This window comes from Euwallacea fornicatus, chromosome 4, assembly GCF_040115645.1.
Source record: "Euwallacea fornicatus isolate EFF26 chromosome 4, ASM4011564v1, whole genome shotgun sequence".
Taxonomy (NCBI): domain Eukaryota; kingdom Metazoa; phylum Arthropoda; class Insecta; order Coleoptera; family Curculionidae; genus Euwallacea; species Euwallacea fornicatus.
In genome coordinates this window covers 378,858-404,812 of record NC_089544.1, presented here as the reverse complement: position 1 = coordinate 404,812, position 25,955 = coordinate 378,858, and the positions used below count along the sequence as shown (strand labels likewise).

The following is a 25,955-nucleotide window of genomic DNA, read 5'->3' as shown; positions in this document are numbered from 1 at the left end:
GCCAGATCTCTCACTGCTTCAAAGTGTTTATTAAGATACGTTTTAGTGATGCATTAATCGTTTTTTTCCATTTATTTACATTGCTGCTTTTTACTCTGATATTTTTTTAAATTTCCATCTCTGCGAAGGCAGCAAAATCCATACTAATCTAAGCATCGAAGTGGAGGTGTTGGGTGGTCGGGCCCGCCCAGTGGGCGAAGTCATTATTACCAGATTTCTCACCGTTTCAGAATTTTAATTAATATTAGTTCTAGTGATGGATTAATAGTTTTTTTTTCATTTATTTACATTGCCACTTGTTGGCCCTGTGCTGTAAATTAATTAGAAGTGTAAAATACCGAGTAGGTAGTGTTTATTAATGGTTGGTATCATTGTTTATATTTTCATGATCAACTCGTAACCGTTATCATAAATCTTAACAGTCACATATCTGAATCGAATAAGGTCCAAGCAGCATTTAATTGTCGAATTATTTGCTTTAGTGGAAATTATTTATTCCGCAGTTCCGATCGTAGTAAAAACGTAGAAACCAATAACGAAGGTTGCTGCTGGCGATGCCACTCCTGCAACCCAAGATTGGCGAATTCCTCGGCTGACAGTTCTACGTGACTAAATATGTGCATCATTTATTGGGTGTAACACCTGATATTTTTTTAAATTTCCATCGCCGCGAAGGTAGGGAAATCGATACTACATAACCTAAACATCGAAGTGGGGACGTCGGACGGACTGGCTCAGCCCACGTTCACCCCTGGCCTTGCAACCCACTTCGTTGATCTTTGTCGGAGGCATATCACCCCTTACGCGATCCCTCTCCCACTTGCCCAATCTGTTTAAACTAGTGATACCGGCATGTGATTCATTTCGGAAATATGGGCTTCTCACCAAAACAGTCCCAATTTCACCGTCTTGAACAAGAAATGCGCTCGAAATTTCGAGAATATCGGAAAAATCGACATTTTTTAGGTTTCAATTGAAATTTGAATGTTGCCTTCGAGTTTGGTTATTAAGCTAGGTGTTCCGGAAAATATCGCTATTTTCCCGAAGTGACCATAGACGGATCCGGGTCAATTGACCCATGTGCTTTTTCCGCCTGCGAAATTTGACCTATGCGGTAAAACAATTACTCATCTGTGCGGCTAGTAATAGTCCTTTCCATCTAATTATAGCATGATAGCTGCGAATGTAGGGTTTCAGCATGCCTGGTTAATTGCCGCCAGTGCAGTTTCTGGTGCCCCACCGCCTGCATTGTTCGTTCGCTTGAATTAAAAATGTCAGTGTGCGCGCCAGAAATACTCGCCCCAGTCCACTGGCGCCAATGATTCATGCATGCGTAAATACCCTTAACATTGAGTGTAAAACCGAGAATTCAATTTTAAATATTTATGCAAGCATTATGAACGTAGTTAAAATATCGCTGATGGTTGTTTACTCAGAGTGAACACTCGTATTAAAATGCAAATTTTCCATATAATAAATTTTAAAGTCTCTAATAAAATATAATTCAAATCTATATTGGGATAACCCGAAAAATTGAAGCGGAATTTTAAATCGGCCAGCGGCAACATAAAAAGCATAGATTGACGTCTAGGGAGGTATTAGCTCAGTCAGGTTTATTTATTATGGAAAGGGGTTCGCCGAGGAAGCTGGTTATAGCACGAAAATTGGAGATCATGGTAAATTATCTGTAAATGATGTACTTTGATAACTCCAAAATGAACCATTTTTTTTTTAATTAACTGCTATTTCGTCGCTCTGATTGTGATCTTACAATCGCCTTATCAACCCAACTCGATGAAATATCAAGAACTGAAGCTCGTTCCGACGTACATCGATCATCTTCATTAACTTGCATCCAAGAAATGCAGCACTACGACCGGGTGTGCAGTTAATAGCATATTAAGTCACGAGTGTGATAAGAGGCATGCTACGTGCAAGTTGAAATTTTGCGGGCGAGCCGCGCGTGAGGTTCGTAACTTCGGCGAGTCTCTATAGCGATTTTGATTTTCTAAGTTCCACTTGGGGCCTAATCCTCGCGGACCGGCCATTCTGCACGAGTTTCACATTTCCGAAAGGACCTCCCTTCTCTTAAAGTCGGACGCGACGAACTTAAGAAAAGAAGAAGAGGAAGAAATAATAAGTGAAAGGGACAAAGTTTAAATTTTCTCGCCTGCGTTGCCCCCGGTATGGCCCCAAACCCATGTTACCTTGTTTAAGTGTGCTCCACGTGCATCTCATCACATGTTTAAGGATTCATTAGAAGCATCTCCTCGCTGCAGCTACTTAAAGATATATATGTTCGGCCACCAGTGTAATCTTCTTCCAAACAGAGGGCCGAGTTCTGTTGAAAGACATTGATGTTCTACGAAGCTTAAAAATTATTAACGGACCTTCTTGAGAGGTGCGCGAGGCCGAGGAAGCCAAAAATGGACAATTAGGGTTGTGCTTTAATGCTTGTTTAAAGGTCTGAGAAGCAATAGAAGCAGCGGAAAAGCTTAGAAGCAGAATGACGTTCAACTTGAGAGAAACGCGTCTAAGCCCTCGAGTCGAATGACTTTTTCCCAGTGCATTCGAGGATATTAAAAAACTATTTTCGCAACTGACCGAGAAGCAAGCACGAAGCCTAATTGGGGCCACAAAGCCCTACATTATGCACTTATACATAAATAATTATTACCTCCAAAGTCACATGGCTCAACGCCCGGATACGTCCTTAAGAATCTACGTACGTCTTGCGTCGCGCACCCCCTGGAAGCAGCAGATGCAGCACCTTGAAGGCGGTCTCGGGCGATGAACACGAGCCTAAGCAAATGAAATAATTGTTAACACTTCTGCCTTTTTGGCGTGTAGCTTTGATCCGTCTGGATCAATGTGCCGCGGCTGAGTGAATTTTCCGCTTTAAATATTTGTTCGGTGGTTCTAAAGGCCCTTAAGTGGTTGTCACTTGTTATCAATAATTTATCAACAAATCTATGTAAATCTCCGAGAAGGAGGAACTGATAATTTATTCCCGTTTTGCGAACTTCCACGAGCTCCAAATCCAAGCTGATACTGTTAAGATTGTAAATTTGGAATGTTCATGTTGAGGCCAAAATTATGAGAAGGAAAAGGTATACTTCTCACCCGACTAACCAAAGAATTTAGGGACCTTAATAAATACTGCATAAAGAGCGAGCTTTCAAATCCCAAACTCGAGAACGGGAGCGCTATGTGATCCAGCTTAGAGGAAACTGGAAGGGCAAGGATCAGTTTGGTCCAGGCCGGTGAGTCGTGTGGGTCGATCCCTTCGGCGTCTGCACGTCTGGTTCCCTCGCGTTTTGCAATGCAAATTGCACTGTTTGAAATTTGATATCTGCTTTTTGCATATTCGGTGACAGTAATTATCATAATGTTCCTGTTGTTTCAGTGGAAATGGAACTCGGTGGCTGGTGAGAGACTATAGGGCGCAGGATGGATTATGTTTTTAACAATTATTGGTAAGTTGTTGTTCAGTGTCATACAGTAAATCCTTGCTCAGATTTGCACACGCACAGTTAGCTCCACCACAGGAATTAAAGACGTCTGTGTCATACGTCGCTGGGTTAAGATTATACGGTTTCGGTAGCCGTGAAGAAAACTACTTTGATGAAGGATATTTCGACCAACTGCATAAGATTAACTGGTTAAGAAAATGCAAAATGCTTCCGGCTATTTTTTTTTTGTGGCTTTCGAAAACTACCCCTGGAGTATGTTGAAATACGGCTAACTGCGATGTCTTATTTTCGGTTTCAAAGGTCGTTAATAAAGAAGCCTTCCCTAAGGAAAAGAGGAACATTTTCTTAAGTTTCCACTTATCTGTAACTCTTGCTGGTGAAAATGAATAATCACGGAAGAGATTGCGTCCAGGATGCTTAACGCATAGAATTTGAACTGAAAATTACCTTAACTTACAGTCCGATAACATGCAGTTCCGACATAAAAAACGACCGGTGCACGGGAATAAATCGTTTTTGCTCTATGTAAATAACGGAGGATGACAACACGTCAATCTGAATGACGCCTGATTGCGAATCCAACAAATGTCAAATTTGATATGTCAAATATCTGATCGCAAGATGGCAAACATTTACAGAAAAATTCGGCACATATAAATATTACTACATGCTGTCATACGTCATTAAACGCAATAGCGCCCCCTACAATCCGTGCAAAAATGTGAAGTTCGTCGCCGTCGCAAGACTCTTTAAACACTCGGATTTCTCAGTGCCGATGAGCCACCCTGTATGTGGCATGACCTTGTACGTGCTTTGTCGGTCTAGTTGCTAAACTAGTATTAGTTAAGCTTAAATTAACTAAGTAAGATAGATTTGGGAATTTTTCGGGCGTTGTTTTAATAGCACATAGTTCTCTCGAGGAATTAAGAACATTTCACGTAAATACCGCAGCGTGCGGTAGCAAAATGCTTCGCGGAGAAAATGCTCCTCATGGCATTTACTACAAATATGAATTACAAATTTCGATACGTTTTCGTCGTTATGTCAAATGGAAAGAATATTTTAGTCTCGACATAATTAATTGAAAAGTTTAATTATTCCATGGTGTTGGAAACGGAATTGTCTCCATCCACATTTCTATACCAAAGGACCCATTCAATCCATTTACTTCGAATAGTTGCTGTGCGCAAGCAGAGCAAGTGTTCAACACCGTGTCGCGTTGAGAGTGTAGGTAATTTTCTTTTCAGGGCAGCAACTTTTAAAGGTTTGTAGCTGTAAACTTCAGGTAAGCGATGTTGAAACCATGACATTTAAGGAAAGCGGTTTTCTAAAAAGGCAGCTAATAACTGATAGCATTGTTCAGTTTAAACGAAAGGTGGAGAGTCCGGGGCCTAAGAGATTCACCGAGACACTTCTTCTGGACTCGGCACGAAAAAAAAAACCTGTCGGGGATAGGTCAGGTGAACTTGAGGCTGGTCGACCACGTCTCGGGGCCTAATCTACTTTTCGGGAAGTTTTCCGTAAAGAAACTCTCTTTGATTGTGGAGAGTGGGAAATTTCCTTCCGTGTTCCTCCAGGGTGTTGTTGGAATCAGGGAAGACGGAGCCAAGGTTTCCAAACACTCCGTTTCGTAATTTGCCAAGATATCTGAAAGCGGTTTAAATCAAATTGTTGTCGTAAACAAACGAGCCTGTTACGTGACTGTTTAGAATACCAGCCCCTATGCATTAATCTGTCTGAATTATGATGTTTTAAAAATCACCCCATAAATTAAATCGTTGCCTTGGCCAATTCCACCGAGCTGGTCCCCGACACCGCCCCCGAACACTCTATTAGCGTCCTCTTCCTCAATTCTGTCTCCGTATTTGTGTCGCGGTTATTTTGGAGTGAACCACAATCAAATAAATTCGTGTTGTGTTTAAAAAAAATCAAAAAGATGCAGTCAGTCATCGCGAAAGTGAGGGGCGCCAGCGTTTAGCTTAATGGCTTCGAAGTGGGACCAAGTCGAATCCGATTCCCATCCGGACGACTCTTTTTAGTTTTAACATTTGCGCTTTCATCCATTCAGCCTTGAAACAAATAGTAACACACTGGCGGGATTGGCGCGTGCGCGCGGCTCATGCGCAGCATTTCACGCTCGTGTGTTAGGAGTCACCTCCCTCGCTGATTATCTGACACACTAATCGGGGCAACTTGTTTTTCTATAATGAGCGCCCATTATGGAGGTGGATGCCACCACTCGGGTCAACCAGCCGACGGTCCGTAAGTACCTCGAGCAGACTCTGGCGAGTGCCGTCACAGGTTCTGTTTGCATTTCACCCACCGGCCACACGCTTACTTGGGCCTGAGGTCGGCACCGAACCCGCCCTTCTCGTCGCGTCGCGTTGAGGCCGTAGTTACGAGGTGGCGCCCACGTGGCGCTGCCGAGCCGGATAGGTGTCAATTTTTGACTGGCATCCGCTGCTCTTTTTGCATGTTTTTGATCACGGTTGAAGGCAATTAAATTGCATAAAGCCTATTAAAAGTTTCTCCTGGCTAATTAAAAACCGGCACGGGCTTAACAAGAAGGGTTATTGCGTACAATTTCCTGCCGTACTGACGCCTTGTCCGAATTTAATTACGAGATCAAAATTTTAGCGTTGGGTTTTGCGGTCATCGACGGCAGGATGCTCTTCGTCTGTACCCTATTATCAATTTTCCCGCGTAAATAAAGCTAATATTGTCGTTGTGGGAGGAACACTGTAACTAACCATCAAAGGCCGGCATGGGCGGTCGCTGTGGATTCTTGAATATTAGCTCGGATTAAAACTGCGTCGCTGGTCGGATAAAATGGAAAAAAAATTCGCCAGAACTGGGCTCTCATCGAGCTCGAAATGTTACAAGTTCTTTGCAAACTGTGTAATAATTGAAAACATATTTAAACTCCCTTATAGGGGGGAGGAAATGTAGGCCAGACATATCCCCCGCAAGCGTTCACATTACACTTTATAAATCCGCTGTTAATAAATCAGAAAAAAATAACACCGACAACAAAAAACAAATAGAGTCGGATCTGCGCCGAAGTTTGATTAATTGCGAAGCAAAAGAACCGAAAATTAAATTATTTTTCTTAACTTTAACACCGAACTTGTCGGATTTCGCAATCGAAGCAGGTGCGTACCGAGTTTCATTTTGTACAGACGTCTTTATTTAGCAGACGCCTTCGTTTCGTGGGATGGTTGACAGGCCGGTAATAACCGCTGTGCCGTAGCGCTACGGCAGACGTAGCGTGCAGTTTGAATCTGTCCAAATATCGGCGCTTTCCCTTTGATGTCTGCATGGCGTAGAGACATTCTAAAAAATCATGCACCGCACGGAATCGCACCAGACACGCGGAAGTGTCCATTTTCTAAGTGCCTCCGACAACGGGAGTCACTTTTGAAAGTGCCCACTTTTGCCCCCCTCTCAACGATTATGCCAATTTTTCCGATTGTCCTCGTGGAGATTTGCGCTGGTAAACGCGTGCGCGGCGGCGGTGCAAGGCCAGTTACACAGGTGCTTTGCCCGCCACCACTGGGTAAGCCGTTCATTTTTTCGTATTACATTTGCAGTTGCTCTCGTCCGGTTAAATGCCACGCAAAAACGTTTAATAAAAAATTTATTTACCGTAGAGTTATCAAAAAGGCACAAATATCTATAAATCCGTATTCGTTTTCGTTCTGCCTGGCAGCAACAAATGCAATTTTCCTTCATTAGGAGAAAATAATCAAAATCAACTAACGAGGACTCAGGTTAAAAATTCCCGTAGACCGATAATAATTCAAAAACATTTGCATTTCACTGTGACTCTTTAATAAAAACATTTTTCTTCAAAGTTCATCATTAGCAGAGTTTTCGAAATGCAATTACCAGCCGTATCTCTGAAGTAACACTCCGCGATGGGTCTACAAAGAATTTTTCGAAAATTAATTACTATATTTCCCCAAACAAGCAGGTTGTTGTTAATGCTTAAAGGATAATTTGATTTTGGTTTAAAGCGATAAATTCAATAAGCTTGCGTTTGATCGAACTTAATTGCCAGAAAGCCAGCAGCGAATTAGTAATTAACTCTTTCCAATCCTACGATCTTTAGGCAATTGATACGTGTTATCATGTACAGGTTCTCATGTGGAAACGTGCGGTACCGACATGTTTCGTCGAAACTGCCTCCAGAATCTAAACTGTTAATTTCATCAATTTGCCTTCCAACGCAAATTTATTATTTAACTATTTTCTCAGCTCTTGCTTAAAAGTCGGTAATATTTCCTGAGTAAATTGAAGCAAAAGTTTAGCATAAACTAAGAGAAGTCGATAAATCTTAGCTGATATATTAAGTTTTAATTACTTTACATTTTACTTTAACTACACTTTTGCATTTAAAGTTTTATACATAGTTAGCAGTTCCAGGCGTGAATTTACTTAAGATTCAACAGAGCTTCAGATCTCGATTCAAGTTACTGTTCATCCAGTTGATTGTGTCATTAAGCATTATACATCACTGCACTTGAAGGAATTAGTAGAGAGGACAAATAGATTTCCGTTAACTACAATGCGACTCTCAGGTAGTGGCAAGTTCCCGATCAAGCGGCGCGTACGAGTTATTTACCATTGACATGAAATGTTGTTCTAGTGGTGACTAAAGCCGGGCGAGGCGCCATCTGGCGAAATCATTTCAATTTTCTCTGGCACTGGATTTCCTGCGTGTTCTTTGAGGAGGTCAATTGTTTTCCTCACGTTCCGTCAAATTGTGTTCGGCGCAGGGTTTGTGGACGCGGGGTATTTCAGAGCTTCAGTTTTTTCTCTTCCAAGTATTTGAACGTCGTTTTTCGGTTTTGTTGCGCGGCTGGCTGCGGCGAAATCAGGAGATTCTGCTTCTCTTTGTCGATTCGAGGGTTGAAGTCGGATTTTGGTGCCATTCGACGCGAGCGAATCGGAAATATTCATGGCCAATTCGGAATTCGGTCATAACGCGAAATCCGATACTTATCTTCTAATAATTCGTGCTTACTTTCGGTTATGATAATGCCAGGAAATTCGTGAAGCTTTCACAGGCGTTTGACCTTTTCGCAAAAAAATAGGACGTTCGATGCGACATAAAAACCAGACCCTCTTTTTACTGTTTTGGGTGCAGACATTTTTTATTGCAATCGCGAATAGTTTCCGCAAAAAAGTCCTGTAGCGCCCGAATTCACCACAAAGAAACATCTCCTTGCAACCTGCCAGGCACCTGAACCGCGCTAACCGGTTCCCGGCGCAGACGCTCGTACTTTTTTACAGTTCCTCTGCAAACGACTTCTCCGCGACTTCTGTGGCATAACCAGATTTAACCCGTCGTTCAATTCACATTCTCAAATAATTTGGGTTTTCCAAATGCTTTCACCCTAGCCCTTGTAATAATTAACAATTTTATTGTCTCGCATCTCAGCACCTTTTAATTAAGCCTCAGCTATAATGTTGATGGAGAAGAAATGAATTTCTCATTTGTCTCCTCTCTCGGAAAACCACATAATAATTATTTCGCATTCCAATACTGATTTCCAAGCTATTGTAACTAACCTCGCCAGTAATTTCAGAGCTCTGAGAGCGGGAAAACGATTAAATAAGTTAAAACGGAGTGTGAACATAGACTAAGGCACGAGCTTATTCAATTAACCTTAGGTTTTGTTCGCAGTTCTAACACATTTAATGTCTACATAAGGCCAAACGGCGGTATGGCGAACTTAGAATTTGGTATCTGAACGTACGGGGTGATAGAAAAATTCCCGCACTTTTTTGAAAATGTTTTAACAGCGCCAAAATGCTGTCTAAATTAACAAATTTACACAAGTAACGAATGATATTTCCATACAACCTTACCCGCTACGCGCAAAATTACCTAACACCACGATTTCCTGGGTAACACATGGGAAAAAGAATTATCAGATGGCCGGCGTGAAGTCCCGATTTAACTTTGTTGGACTCGATCCTCTGGGGTCACATCAGCCTTGGTTAAAGCGCTGTATTATTTACCTTTGTACTCCTTAATTAGATTTTCGTTAGATGTAAGTGCTTATACTGTGCATATTGACTTCATTTAATAAATAAATCATTATGTAATGTTTCATTTTCTGAACTTGTAACTCATGGTTAAATACTTTACTAATTACGTCAAATTTTAACACTTTACCCCAATGTTTAATTTAAGGGGAGATGTGTGTACCCTTTTATTACGCCTATGTACAACGCCTCTCCTTAGATTAATTTTGGCGATAACGGATAGATTTTGGATGGACGATGATATAGAGGGTGTTTCATAAACAAAACGATACATTTTCGGCGGATGTAGAGCTCATGGCAGCGAATACTTAGAACGACTAAAGTTAGGTCCGAAATATGTTTCCAAGGTAGAGGGTGTTTAATTTTTCGTAATTTTTTTTTGTATATTTCAAAAACGTTGTGGGATACGAGCATAAAATTGGTCCTTTTCGTGACCTCCACTTCTACTAAAACAAAATAATATTAATTTCTCCTAAATAATCCAAAAAAAATTGCACTTATAAAGCTATTCCGGTTTTTTGGTACACAGATGAATGAAAAACATTTTTTTTCTCTCGAAAACGGCTACTTGAGCAACAAAACACTAAGGTCTTTTTTTAAAAACTGACGGAATGTTATGAGAAAAATATTAGCATTAAAAAAAAATTTTTTGCGTGCCATTTTTTCATCAAAAACATTCCATTGAGTGGCTGCACGAACGCCATTGGTGTAAATGGACCTATTCCACCTATTCAGGAATGCGCAAATTTATCCCGCCACAGCGTGTTCCGAATATTATATCCGCATCCCAAATCGTTTTTGAAATATTGAAAAAAAAATGTTTTAATGAAAAATTGAACAACCTGTACCTAGGAAATAAGGCGATGGCAGACCTAACTTCATTCGTTCTAAATACTCGTTTTTATGAGCTCTACGTCCCCGAAAAGTGTGTCGGTATGTTTACGAAACAGCCTGTATATTGTTGTATCAACTTGTTTGCACCTGCGAGTACCGGTCCCCGTGCGGAGTGACGGCGCATCTCAAATATTCATTATTTCGCGACCCACGTCGGGGCAATATTCGTTTTGGTCCGCTGGCTTAGGCATTCGACACGCTATAGGGCTTTAGCGATTATGATTTCACCATTTTGAATCGAGATATCTTTTATCCTTCTTTCGATAGGCGAAATGTTCGACCGATAACGGAAGTGCTATAACTCCCCAGTTTCAGTTTCTTCTCGACAATATGGCGGACGCAGTCGTGACCGATAACGAGCTCCTTCGTTATTGTGCGCATTGGACCTTCGAAATTCAGCATTCGGTGGTATGACCATGTGGCAGTAGCTGAACTACCACCAAAAGAACGATTTAAAGTACCTTCATGGCATTTTGCCGCGTCGTAGACCGTTCGTTTTTTTTTGTTAGACCAATCGAGGGAACTGTCCCGAGGCGCGATTCTGGAACAACTGAAAATGAGGCACCCCAATCAATGTACAAGGATAGTCCCAGAAGTACCCGACCTGACACTCAGAGAAACAAAAATTAGGAAATATTACGTTATGTCTCAACATAGTTTAATTTGAGATCGGCCCAGTGGCCCCGGAGACGTCACAAAATCTCTTTCCGCCGAGCCATTTTTTGAAGTTTGGAAATAGAAAACCATCTGAGGGTGCTAAATGTGGCGAATAGGGTGGCTGAGAAAATAGTTCGTCCGTGAAGCTGAAAATCCTTTGTGTGAGTTAAAGATAATCAGCAAGGACAATATTTTTTGGGTTTCGCTCTCTCAGCCGCAGATCGGTTGATGCTCGGTTACAATTGCGAACTAGTTTATGGTCAGTTGCGCAATATAATGATAAGTGTGTGGCAATATTTTCAAGACCTTACATTAAACTGCTCTTAAGTTTATTTTCCAGTGGTTATAAACTAAAAGTAGATACTGAAAAACCCTTATATAACCAGAAAAATATCAATGTGAAGCTTTTCCTCTGGAGGGATCCAGGAAAACAATTTTAAAAGCTCCACTCGATAGCTCCGTTCGTCAAATACGCCCACAGAAATATAAAAATCTGAACAACGTTTGGTGGTATCCAGTGTCATTGGATTTCCCGGAAGAGTGGCTCTTTATTGCGATTTTCGGTCTCGTGGCCCTGATTCCAATTTAAATCCCTTTTTGCTGCAAACTGTCATACCAGCAAATAAAAGTCGGTTTGTGTAACGGCTATAGGCAATGCAGGTATCTGTTTCACGCCTTTAGGCTCCAACATGCGTCGAGTTGAAATTTTCCGATTCGATATGAACGAGAATCCAATAAAAGTTGGTCGGAGGAAATATCTAATTTTTCGCTTCATTCCTTAAACAAATAAATAATATTGGGGCCTCACGCTGAAAATTGTCGTTACATAGTGTTCCCCCATAGGGGATATACAGGGTGTGCAATTTTAAACCGTGACCGAGGACTACTCAAAAACTGTGCGTTGTGTTAAAAAAGTTTCAATTAAAAGTTGTCCTGTAAATACGGGGACATGTCATGAAAACGGGCGCTTTTAGCCAAAATATCACTTCAAGGTCATTTCAAGGACAACTTTTTTTTTTTTTTTTTCAACTGAGAACCCCGCATTTTCTTACAGATCCTTAGAGGCCTTCAAGAACCGAACATCTTTTATTCGAACAATTTTTTCGTTAGATGTTTTGCTGCAGTTGTGCTCGATTTTTGTCCAATTTTTGAGATCGTCGAAATTATTGCATTTTTTTTTCTAAAAAAGTTTTGCGATGCATATTCTGTCTAAAGTTCATAAAAATCCTTCTATCTAACAAAAAAATATATATATATTTTTATGAAGAAAAACATCAACCTAATTGCCTTGGGTGAAATTATTGAAAAATTAATCTTTTCACTTCAAAATTCAATAATTCAAATGGATCGCTGCACTTCAGATGAAAAATTAGAAATTGTTTTTATTATTCGAGAGGCTGGAAAAAATATTTGTTGGGCAGTAGAACTTCGTGCCGGAAGATCTCCGGACGGAAGAGTTTCCCGTTGGAGGACTTTCAACGGCGTCATTAAATATTTCAAACTTTGGAAAAAAACAAAACGCGATCGCTTCCGAAGTGCAACACATGAAGCTAATCAAACAGCAATTCTTGCAGCTGTTGCCTTCGATCCCCGTGTAAGCTGTCGTCAAATAGCTGCCGACTCAGGAACGTCAAAGACTAGTGTCCAAAGAATTTTTAAAGTGAATAAATACCATATTTACCGCATATCTTTACATGAGGAACTCGGTGGAACTGATTTTTAAAACCGACTCCATTTTTGTAATTGGGCAAGGCAGCAATTAAATCAAAATGCAAATTTCTTCTCCAACGTTTTGTTTTCGACGTTTGAGACGAAACTACATTTACAAATCATGGTGCAACGAATCACCATAATCTGCATTTTTGGAGTGCTGTAAATCCCCACTGACTTAGAGAAGTTGAACGTCAAAGACCATGATCGATGAATCTACGGTGCGGTATTATTGGAGAATACTTGATTGGACCTTTCTTCGTTGAAGGAAACTTGAATGGAGAAATGTACTGCAATTTCTCGCGAAACGATCTTCCGGAATTGTCAGAAAACGTTCCACTTGCGTCTAGACGGGTGATGTGGCATCAGCATGACAGCTATCCAGCCCATTTTTCTAGGATGTCTCGTGAGGTCCTTGATGGAATTTATCCAGGTGGATGGACTGGACCAGCCGGTCCAGTGAACCGACCTCCTAAGTCGCCTGGTCTGACCTTACCGGATTTTTTCCTCTGGGGTTCTTTAAAAGACAAAGTGTATGCAGAAGTACCAACAACTGCAGAAGGCATGGAAAGAAGAATCGAAAATGCGCGTCAATTGATAAACGGGGAGATGTTGTGCAGAGTAAACAATTTTTTTTGAATGAGAGTTGGGACGTGTGTGCAGCAGGAAGGACAATCTTTTGGACATTTGCTTCCATAAGTTTCTCAAATCAGGATTTTAAATTAATTTGCTAAATAAAAAAATATATATAGAAATAATTTATTTTTGATTAAATAGAAGGATTTTTATAATTTTTAAACAGAGCATGCATTGCAAAACTTACATAGAAAAAAAAACAATAATTTCAAATATCTCGAAAATTGGACAAAAATCAAGGATAACTCTGCAGCAAAACGTTTAATAAAAGAATTGTTCAAAGAACATATATTAATTCGTCGAAGTTGCACTTGAAACGACCTCAAAATCACCATTTTCATGCCGTATCCCCCTTTTTACCAGAAAACTCTTATTTGAAACTCTTTTTTATACAACGTGCCATTTTTGAACAATCCTCGACCACAACTTTAAATGGGACGTCCTGTACATCCTCCATGAGATACGTATTGCGAAATTATTGAATCGCGGAAGTTAGGCGAGAGAAACGGTGTTATTACGGCGAGCTGAAGTATCCCTGGCAAAATTTCACAAGCAAACTTTTACTTTAGGACTGCACTCATGGGCACAAAGGAGACTACGGAGGAAGTTTTGAAGCTCTCTAACTCGACAGTTCAATTCGACTGACTTTCTGCATGCAACCCGAATTTAGCCTGATCACGCAACTTTTTTACGTGTAAACCCACCCGTATTGTCAAAAGCTCGTCGCTGTAGGCAGTTTTTCGGGACCAAGGGCATGTCAAAGGTCTGTACAAGCTGTGCGCTTGCGAGGCTCGACCGATGGGAGTTCGGCCAAATTGCGCAATTTTGACGTTGGAAAATTCCGATTTTTCCGCTTTTCGAAACCAGCCGCACCTTAAGGGATCTGCACGGAGCTTTTTGTACGCGGAATTTTGAGCCAAGAAACCTCGCGAGGTGACGGAAAGATTGTTCAGCCAACGGCCACAGGCTTGCGGAACAAACGGCATTTCCGCGATCGGGCTCGAACTCCAGATAAAATGGTCTTTGCGAGGGTGGCGTGACGTGTGTCACCCTCAGTTACGTCAGTTAGTGAATATTGACTATAACACACACCGGGTGTATGTTTAATAAACATCCGCCTCTGAGATTTCTAGAAGCGCAGACTACAGGTAAAAATGTGGAGATAGAGTGGAGGTTGAAGGTGAAGAATGAAAAATTTCCATTTTTTTTTTTTAAGAGAGAACATGGATTATTTTAAAGGTCTCTAAATTCTCTAAACAACTGTGCGAAAATTTCAGTTTTTTTTTTGAAATTTGGTTGGAAAAACGAGTCGTTCCGTGAAATTATCGGAAAAAAAGACAACAATAACGGACACCAAATGTTGGACGGGGATCTATTGCGTTTCCAGCAGGATGGTGCCTCTTCACATTACGCTTCGCCGGTTCGACAGTTTCTTGCCGGCAACATTCCTGATGTGTGCGAGGATTGCCAAAGGAGGTATCGTCGGGTGGCCGGCTAGATCTCCCGACCCGGCACCTCTCGACCCTGGGAGATGACCTTGAACGTGTGGTTTCGGTCGCAAGTTCAATGTGGGAATTCGGACCCATTACTCTCCTGTTACTTACTCGAGTCACTTTTTACCAAAAAACATTTTTCGATTATGTCAGCGGGCGTTTAGCACCCGACGGTGATTAAATATTTTCTTTCTGTGTTCTCCCGTATTCTCTGGAGCTCCGGTCGACATTTGTAAGTCAAAAGAATAAATTGCCTTTAAACCATAAAATCTTACACCATATCAGCAAAACATAATCCCTCAGGTAATAAATCACCTTTCGTTTACGTATGTGTTTCGTCTTTGTTTTCACAAATGTTACCTTAACGGCAATAAAAATAAAGCAGTTCAACTGACCTTCGGCATAAACAGGATGCTTTATTTTGCAAACAAATGGGAGTTGACAAAACTCCGTTGCCTTATCTGTTGTTTTATTTATTCTTCCCTCGTAGAAAAATCAGTGTCCGCATTCCCTGGGAGCAAACCCTCAATTTGTACGCAGAACTTTTTTGGATTTTGTTGTCTTTAGGCAGATAGAATAAATACGGAATACTGGAATAACGCTCTATTTTATCGTGTGTGTTTTTTATGCAAATACGGCCTATGGAACGCCAGGATTAGGCAGAGCAGCCCTCGGGGCAATCCAGGGGCTGATTTTCAGATTTTTCCCAGTCACGATTCTTCTTTGGCCGTAAGTGCCGAAGAACCGAAGATTTGTTACGATATGGAGTTAGGCATGGGAAACACGCTAAAACATTTCCGTGACGACGGCACTTCCGCTTATACCGAAGGATGCAGGGTGTTCAGGAGAGAACGTGAAAAATTCCGGAGGTAGATCTGTGATGAACTTTGTCGAGTTATGGGCACCTAAGCCCTGAAAGGCGACACCGACCTAATTAATGGAACGATTTAGGCAAAGCTTTACGTTTTACAAGGGTAACGCATAACGTGGCTAGAAGGTGGGGAAAAAACGATACAAGCTCTCGAAGCACTTGTTTACTCCCCGTAACCCAAAACGGAATCCCTGATACGACCCGGCAGCGACATCCCGCTCACATCCCCTCTTCGTGAGGGAACCGATGGGAGGGGAGGGCCACTCTTTTTTCTCACGGGTACCAAACCCTTAACGTTTTTCTCAGCTACGCCAAAGGAACTTATAAACAACCCGCTCTTCCCACGCTAATCTTGGGAAGAACTCCGGGCCAAAGCCTGTACCACTTCCAGATAACGCCGATTAATGACCTTATTCAGGGCCAAATCCCCGTGATGTTTTCAAATATTTGATTAATAGTCCTAAACGTAGACAAGAAATGCTCACATGTACCATGCGTGAAACTTGAGCATGGTATTGATGGCTTTAGGGTGCCTTTTTGTCAAGTTACACGGGTTACTTTTAGGTAAAGTGAATGTGGTAGGTTAGCGTTGGCTAGGCTCGCTTTCCGAGTGGTCTCCAGTCGGGATATTATATGACATAAAACTAAAAGGGAGTCTTGTTTCTATGACCTATTTCCAACAAACTCTATGGAACATGTTAAAACAACCTTTTTGCGCACAAACATGGAGCATGAAATAATTTTTAATTAAAAAAACCGGTGGCCTGTCGTACCTCCCATTTAAGACGTCCGGAATCAGCGAGACGCCATTGATCAAATTAAAAACACCGTTCTCCCTTTAGAAGATATGCCTCCATACCTGTTTTGCCCCCGCCCAATTTTCGCAACAGCGAACGGACTTCCTGGGAAAAAACTTTCAAAAAAATGCGTCGCCCTGTATATCAGACCCGCGTCCGCACGACCTTCTCCCTTCAAATCATCGACACATGCGCCCTTGAATTTTTGACACTCTATCACGACCCGCCCAGTAAATGAATTGTGGGTACGCGAACGAGACACACTGCATGGATGCGGATAAAACTCGATAATACCGGTTTTTTCCGAAAAACAGTCGGGCTTGGAGCGGGTTTCACGTTTAATTTGCTTCGTCGCTTAGAAGCATTCATGGAGCTAATGAAGAGCCACTAAAACTTTTTCGTATTTGGGGCAGGACAATATTTTAAAACTTAGTACTTATCTTCTCCTTTGAACGAGGCATAAACCTAAATTCTGAATGCAGTTCCAAAATTAAAAAAGTTACAATGCCTTGTGAAATATAAATTTTCGGGGAGGTGTTACAGCTGATGCATTATTCATCTCTCCTTTATCATGTTAATATGGCGCATTATTCCACGACTAGTGTTAGCTTGAAGTCAGCATTTCTAGTTCCACAGCATCACGGATTAAAATTTATGCCGGCTTTTAAAGGACGAGGCTATTAATGGAAGAAAAATTCTCGCAGTATTTTATCATTTCTCAAGGAGTTTAAGAAATATATTCTCTTTTTGTCCGCTTTGAAATTTACACAATAAGCTCGTCATATTGATGCAGTAATCATCATTCGAATCGCGCGAACCCTTTGGGGTTGCTCTCGTCTCACCCAGTTTGGATAATAATTTATTTGAGTTCACCGTGAAGGGTTATTAACTGTCCCAGTTGAAGCTCATGTAATATGAAACAACTATCGAACATTCGCGTAATTTTCCAAATATCCAGTGACAATGTTCTTGGTATATTTCGGGTTGGGCGTGATGTCACCCAGGGGGTGTTCGGATTGTTAATTATGTTGGATTAGTATCAATGATGGATAACAGGCATATTTGGCTTCCCTAGACTACACCGAGAGGTCGTCGAGATTTTCAAGCACGACAAGAACTTCGATGGCAAGGACCCCGTTGCGGGTTCTTATTTCGGAAGGGAGTTCTACCTCACGCGTGAGTTGCATAAAAGCTGTTATTATAGCATCGCTGCAGATGTGAAGGAAACCTCACCAAGAAATTTCCTCGGAGAGCGACTTCAAAACACTGAAAGTACTTTATAATATACGGGAAAGTTGGCTACACGTATATCGATTCGTGTTGATATACTTAAATAAGAAATCGTCTCCTTATGGAGATAGAGCCTCGCAGAGTCTCATTTTTTTTAAGTTTTGCGGATAAGCCCAAAAATGGCTATATAGATCGCAACGGAATTCGGTGTATAATCTGCCAGTTTCTCGGGATACATTCCACGGGGGTTATTATTCTAAAACCATTAGAGGTAGTGAACGATTGCTAGACGACCGAATATTAAATACGCCCGAACTTTTCCATTCGCCCAAGAAGTCTGGTGGTTTTTTTATGAAGTTCCCCCCCTGTTACGCAACTTTCCTTTTATCTCTCATTGAATTTTGATTTGGAGCGCCAATTAGACGAAGAAAAGATAATTTTATTGTCGATTTCTAGATTTCTGAAAAGCGACCCCAGGAAAAAATAAGCCCAAAAAAGTAGAGGAAACGGGGGAAGCTGAGTACAGAATTGATACGTATGAAGAAGCGTAGGAAAGTGATGAAGGAAAGCACGAGTGAAGAGTGCAAAGAAGAAATTTTAGTTCCAGTTGATTCATGCAGTTACACATCAGGAGACTAAATGGAAGTGCTAAATGGAAACTCAATTATTTTGGCAAAGTAGGACTAAAATGGATTAATGCAGTGCGTGCGTTCTAATGATTGTATCATTCAACTGCACTCGCAATTCCGCCATATGCGATAATTGTTCATTCCTAATTTTACGGCTTATATTTGCTATTGCTGACATTTAACCATCTACTGCTGTCGTTACAAGATATTTTTTAAGAAAAACGGTTAAGTTTTTGCTTTGCTTTTATCGAAGTCCAATTTACCCACCCCGTTCTCTAATCAATACGACGGACGGACTAATTTTGCACGAAACTTTGATCTTGAAATTTGTTCATTGTTGAGAAATGTATAGTAATTGTGTTGGTTTCTCTGCAATAAATATGAAAATTGATAAATGTAGTTTCATTTGGCCCAATTCATAATTTGGCCGGATCTAAACTATCCCGAGAAAAAAAAATTACAAAAATGGTCCAATATGACCGACTGTCCCCTACCTACTATTTCGAACATGTCCCGATTTCTGTTCTGAATTTTAATGTTCCTCGCCATCAGTGGCGCAACTCGCATTTCATCGTCTTTCTATTAGCTGTTAATGTTAGATTGACGACTATTATAGAAAAGCGAAAGGCCAACGGAGCACGGTATTTACCGGAAAATAATCAAAAGCTCGATACCGTGATGTGAAAAGGAGCAAAATGAGTCACCGGCGTTCGTCACTCTCCTCGCTTCAACGGCTCTACTTTGGTCAGTTACCAGTCCGCATGTACTACGTCCACTAAGTTTCCGATCGTAAGTGCCACGTCTTGTTCGGGCTAATTTTGCCACGGCAATGACATGCACCGTCTATGATTTTATATCAATTTCTGACCTAATCCATCGAGGATTTGGCTCCTAGCTCAAAACCAACGATGTCTTTGGACAAAATGGCGAATGCAAGGTGTATGGTGTTCACGAGGAAAAAACGTTAAGAGAATAGTCGTGGAAGCGACCGAATGATAAATCAGCCCCGTCGACGAGCCATCGGTGAGAGTCCTGTGAGGTCGCTCAGCAACACTGCTACAAATCGGGGGCCCTAATGCAGGATTGAAATCGGCAATGCGCACATAGATTCCTTGTTCGACATACACATAAGTCAACCACTTCATAATCCTCCCTACTGGAAAATGCCATCTTACACGACCAGCCATCTTTTTATCCAGCTTTAGCTGAACTTGAAAACCATTCGCAATGTGACCTTTCTTACCTCACTTCGCTGAGGTTTCATTTTTCGAGCAAGAGCATTGAGCTGTCTCTCTTCTAAATTGATACATTTCAAATTGCAAATAGGGCAATTTTAAAATCTAATGTCTCCGGTTGGTACGAAAAGGGACCATCCAGTGCAGATAAAATCACTCAAATGCTTTCAATATTATGTACGTGATAAAGCGACAAACGTATCATTTCCTTGGAAATTCTTATATATTTTTATTCATTCCTCTTTCATGCGCGAAACCGTCTGACCCGATTCATCCGCAATTTTGATTCTTTCCTTTCGTATACGGCATTTCCATCATATTGAAATATTTTCCGTTCCTGCATTTGGACCACAAGGAATATTTGCAACCACGCTAAGAATCCGTTTCGAATTTATATATTTGCTTATTCTCGTATGTCGAATATTACGATTTCTTAACAGGTGTGCAAAATGTATGTCCTCAAATGCTATTTCCTGGATGCATTGGTGGAAAATCCAAAATCCAACCTGTTCCTAACATATTTTATTAAAGGCGAAACTTTCTGTAAATGCCATGCCAACCGCAGGGTCATTAGGACACATGATTTCTTTACGACTTTTTACATTAGACAAAGTTTAACCGGCCTGGTTTTTGCTGATGCGTAGCGAAAAAAAAAATCCCATTAAAAGTTGGAACAAGGGATAAAAGATAAGCAAATAACAAACTTCCTGAGAATCACTAAGTAGGGCTCGAAAAAGTTCAATTTTTTCCCTTATTGGGTTGCTTCGCAGCGTTGACGCCATGTGCAAGAATATCGGGGGACCCGCAGAAGTAAAACCGTAGTTTGCCGTTTTTTCGGACCCGAAAATGACACGGCCAGAGCAGGGCTTAGCAAGTATCGTAAAATTTTAAATCTCCACCTCGCTACCTCCAAGAAAAACTGGCACCAGCCTCGCCCTCCAATAAGGCCACTGCTAGGCCAGAGGCGCGCCAGGTTTCGTCACGAGTTATCCAACTTGTGTTGTGGTTTATCGTATATGAGGTCATAAGGGCCTTCTTGCGATCGATAATAAATGCATTCTGCTGACTCGTTAGTACCTCCCGGGAAAGTCACACTGCGCAAACTCACAACCGAAAATACGCCATTACTCGCCGGATTAACATACGTTCAAAGCTCTGTCGCTCTAGTGACAATCTGAAGCGGAAGTGACTGCCCGGTATAAGTGATGCCTGCCCTCATTTCGACCCCGTGCATGTTCTACATTAGCCATCACCACTGCGTGGCTTGCGAGTGGCCCTTTCGATCAGTTTAGTGGGCTGAACTGCACACTGAAAGATCACAGGCATCGCTGGCAATTCTGAAGGAAAAATTCTCAGGGCAGGTGAATTTACCTACAACCGAGTGTAAAACTATTTCGCCCCACTTAGCTAATAATCAAACAATTACTATTACATTTATTCGGCCCCGACTAAACATTCGGCTCGTTGATCGTGGAAGGTCGATGGAGGTCGTAAAACGTCAGAGGGAATAATGTAGGATCCGCGAGATATGAAGCCATCATTCCCGTAGAACTTTTAAGACCTAAATGCTGATGGCGTTGGCTGCCATGTTGCCTGACTCCATTATGTAATTTTCATTATGCGGATGTCAACACTTCCATCTCAACTAATACCTGTTACATGAAACCGCCCGCGTGTGGCTTGGGGTTAAGTTGGATGATCCTTAAATCTTTCTAACAGCGACCTCAGCGGCAAGTATGGCCATGTCCCTTCATGGTAATTAAGATAATTGGACGTTAATTGAAATTTATTTCACACCCCTTGGAGTCGCTTGAACAATAATAATTATCAAAGTTACCATATAGGAGTTTCGTGCAACTTCGCGAATTCTATCCTAAACAATTTCAAATTTAAAGTCGGTCTTAAAAGTTTGATGTATGAGTTGTATTTGTTTGATTCTAACGAGGAAGTTTAGTTTTTGGCGTTTCTGCCACGCAGGTGCCTCGAGGGGAGACGCGGACTCCCATCGATTTATGGGGGTGAACTCGCGTATCCTAGATCGTGGTTGATCTGATACACTGTGTCCTGGACACGAGAAACTCAGTGCCAATCTTGTGATTCGTCCACTAAAAACTGCTTATCCTCTCTTCGCCCCGAGTCCCTCCCGGGGATCGCACGGACGCGTTACTCTCGGGCTGCCATCTTCGACGTTCCGCGTGTTCTCTCTGTCTCTCTGTCTAGCATCTCTTCCGCGAAATCTGTAGGAGACGTTACGGGAGGTGCAAGAATCTCATGTCTCATCCGTTCCAAAATTCCAGTCTCGGATCCGTCCTTTCATAAGAGGTATTCCCGCGCGGGATGCCTCCTACCGATCCACTGGCCGCACTCCATCCCTCCCAAATGGACCCGAACTGACCCAATAACTAACTACTTGGTGTCTGACACGAAACGATGTTTTGCAACCGTGGAGAAAATATCGCCATTCCCGGAGAAACTCTTTTCTTCTGCATCGTTTTAGGCTTGTTATAAGACACTTTCTCCTTATATTACTCATATCCTGTTTAATTCACCGACATGTTTGTTCATAACAAGGAGAAACCTGAAACGCTTAATAATAAAATCTTTAACGTAATTACCTCGACAACAAAGTTACAACTTCCTTTGTTGACCTTCTTTCAACTACAAAACTACGAACCGCTGAATGCCAAGTAGAGCCGAGTCTGAGTTGTAGGAAGTTGGAAAAGTTTCCCTGGGAGCCTTTTGTCTCGTATTTAGCAGTTATCGACATAAATATGTGGGAAATTGGATTAATTAACAATTGGCCAATCCGTGGTAATGCTAGTTAGCAGGGTCGGCTTCGCCGCCATACGACCGGTACTGCCAATTAGAGAAGAGAGGAGGGGGGAGGGGGGAGGGGGTGATTATTTTCTATTAGAGCGATAGTTCAAGCAGTTTTCTTGGAGTTATGCACCAAGAAATATCGAAAGATCGCGAAGGAAATATTGCCGAAAAAGTAGCGCATAACGGTACAGGGACGTGATCAATATCTCCTTACCGAGTTTTTAAGCAAACACTTGTCAACCCCTAGTGCCGAAAGCGAGCTTCTGCAACATGGCGAAATGATTTGCACAACATGATTACGTTTAGATAACGTTGTTTTTGTTGCTCGCTGTCGCCTTCGCTTACCCATTTCCGGTAATTCAATATCAAGTGCCTCGACGTTTCTCATCTTTGAAAGCTGCTGTTGAGAAACAAATTAGTAGTTTATGGCGATATGAGATTTTCAAGGATGCAAAATTGGTTTAAATGATAATAGAGCGACTCGAGATGTAATAAACATGGTCCCTTCCATTGCCCTCATCACGTTGACCTTTTCGCTGGCTACAGTGCGTCTTATTAGGTGATCCCGAAGTGGTGTGAAACTCGAGAAGATTTCTGCCCGTTTCAAACGGCATGGGCCTTCAAGAGCTAATTCCTTCACCTAGCAACTAGTATTTGGCTTTTACTGGCCGGAGTCGAACCGGTCGCCGGATGCCTTCGGTCGCAACAATGAGCTCCCGCACACACATCGGCGACCGTTCGACAAATAAGGAATTAATGCACGCTCCAGGCAGCTCCTGCGTGGGCGTCAATCGTTTTGGAAATTTACGCACAATCATTTTGATCGTTGTTAAACAAACTACTTCTGATTACTTTTTTTGGCGACGTCCGGTTCTCCTGAATCCCGCCCACCGTAGGGAAATCGGTAGGCCGTATGTCCGGTTATTAATGATTGTTGTCACCGCAAACCATTTTCCACAGCTTGTTGCACACTTTTATGCGTGAGTGCGGTTTTCAATTGTATTGAATTTCCCAATTAAATTGAAATGTGGCGAAACAACGACGTAAATTAGGCATTTAAAATTATTTAAATTTTACCGTCACCGCTATAACTAAATAGTGCATTTGTAGCAATAATCATAATTTCTCTGCAGAGCTTTATTTACTGGTAAATGAGCAGATATTATTTTGTGAAATATTTCATTTCCGAGCTGCGGGCCGCATTATTAATCTGGTATTGATGCCTGGGCGACGCACACTACAATTGATGCGGCAAGATCTTTCAGATTGTCATGGCGCGAAGGCAATTTTTTCAAGCTGCAGCTAATAAACTCGGCAAAAAACGTTTTCTTACACTTAACAGTTACCTAAGCACCCAAACTACCCTCCGACATAATCACCAAGGACACCAAGACATTTGTCCTAATGGGAAACGGGTTTTTCGATACTCTCTTTATGTCAAGTTGCCTCCTGTGCACTAAGCCGATCTTGCACACACCATTTCGAATTGCTCGTTTGTGTTAAATCGCCGTTTTACTAACCACAGTTTTGTCTTAGCGTACAAGTGAAAGTAACTCGATGCCAAGTCAGGGTTGCGCGGTGGACGGTCAAATGCTTCGCGTCCGAAACTCTTAAGCAGCTCTTCAATCTCTACCGCTGCATGGATTGTCACGTGGCAGGACTACTCCCTATGTCCAATCGGCGCATGTCATACGTGGCCGACATCATTGTGACGTTCAATTACAAAACTCCAAGGTCCTTTTAACGTTAATTGAGCAATTTTCCCTTCAATCGCATTCATCGCCGTCAAAGTAAATAATTACTCGTTGTACAAATAGCAACTCCCCCTTTCTTTACCTAAAAACGACTAAACACCCTTAAATATTTATTAGGCGGCCTATTAGCATTTAACTCGAATTAAAACCAAACAAATACGGCTTCCGTTCTCTTTAAGCTTAAACTTCGAAACCGAACTATTTTAAATTCAAGAAGTGGACTTATCATTATTCCAGTCGCCGATCCATTGTCACAAATATTTCAGCTTTAAGAGAGTTTTCTACAGAAAAATACTGTTCGTATCCCGGTGTTTAGTATGCAAGTAGAGGATAACTCTAGGGAATCCCAGTTCCTCTCCAGGGCCCTAGGACGCGTTAATTAGTGTCGCCCTCTAATGAGCTCGTGTTTAGAAACTAGAACTGTCCCATTGTTGATAATTGTTTACTATTGTCTATTTCTAATGACATCTGCATAATTGGAGAGCTGTTAGAGTAAATTGTTCAGATTGTTATTCGCTTAGTTATATCGCTTTTCGTTTTCAGAGCGACGCTTGTTTGGGGCAGTCATTCGCTTGTATTGTTTTACATAACATGAGTTCGGCGATAAGTGAAAATGTTCAAACCTTATTAGGTTCAAAAACGTTATTTAAACAATAGCACGTGAATGAAAACAACCGCGACCAATCCTACGGAGCACCTAGAGTCTTCGGTTCCTGGAACTACCGGGACAGCTCCAACCCCCCTCCGCATGCGTTAGACATGCGCGAATTATCGGGAATGTTTTCGCGATGCCACGACGTCATCATACGTAATCGCGGTCGCATGTAAACTGCACGGAGATATCTGGGTGTATTCGTTATCTGAAGGCCTGGAGGGTGAGGGACGGTTCGCACGCACGGGGATTTAGTACATTTTGGCGCGGCGATATGATGGTGATATCATCGATGGTTCGGAAGGAAATATTTAGGTCAAGGGTGTCATATTTGGCGTACTCGCAACACGTAGGCTAAAGACCAATTGTTTTACTAAACGCCCTTTGAAGTCAGTTGATTTGCGGAAATGAATTTGCAGTAATTTAGAAGAGCACATTCCAAGGTGGGATCCTCATATGTTTTCTCAAACGCCCGGTAACTCAGACCCGAGCATAAATACGAAACGTGTTGATAAGAGCAACCCCTCCTTAAAACGCCTTTGGTAAACACTCCTGAAGTGTTGATCATAAACTCTGATACACTCTATATTTTCTGAGGCTTTCTCCCTCCTTCAAACGCCGAATCACGCGCAATTAATTGAACTACCGAAGAGACATTTTATTGAAAAAAAGCGCACTTGTATGCATTGCAACATACGAAGCGGCTGGATTTACCGAAAAACTTTAAATTTGAAATATGTTTGAAGCTGAATAAGGAGTCCCATGTTACGAATAAAGTAGGAGCTTCCATTAAAAGTTATAGAGAAAAATGACTTTAAAAGAGAAACTTTCCATTTTTTTTATGACGACTGGGAAATTGGTATTCGTAAAAGCCCCGGAAATAGTAATGAAAACTGAGTCGATCGATTTTCATACGTTCTGGAAAAAATCCGCATTTTTTATTAGCGATTTGGTAAATTTGGACGCCACCTTTCCGAAAACGATAAGAGATAAATGCAGGTCACATGATACGTGAATTGCTTAGAATTTGCGTAGAACATCGCAATAAGG

At 41.6% G+C, this 25,955-nt stretch overlaps 2 long non-coding RNA genes across 5 annotated transcripts in view; one reads left to right on the top strand and one right to left on the bottom strand.

The window, feature by feature from the left end:
- LOC136338955 (uncharacterized) overlaps positions 1 to 18,698 on the top strand; it is a 160,426-nt gene extending 141,728 nt beyond the window's left edge. The window contains exons 3-4 of the long non-coding RNA XR_010732046.1: positions 3,407 to 3,476; positions 18,272 to 18,698. This is a non-coding gene — a long non-coding RNA (uncharacterized lncRNA). The remainder of the gene's footprint in view (positions 1 to 3,406; positions 3,477 to 18,271) is intronic.
- LOC136338953 (uncharacterized) overlaps positions 1 to 25,955 on the bottom strand; it is a 114,051-nt gene that overhangs the window by 69,404 nt on the left and 18,692 nt on the right. For 3 of the 4 annotated variants that reach the window (XR_010732044.1, XR_010732043.1, XR_010732041.1), the window contains exons 3-4: positions 2,678 to 2,802; positions 2,208 to 2,362 (exon numbers count right to left, since the gene is read on the bottom strand). This is a non-coding gene — a long non-coding RNA (uncharacterized lncRNA). The remainder of the gene's footprint in view (positions 1 to 2,207; positions 2,363 to 2,677; positions 2,803 to 25,955) is intronic. The other variant, XR_010732042.1, reaches the window with a different exon arrangement.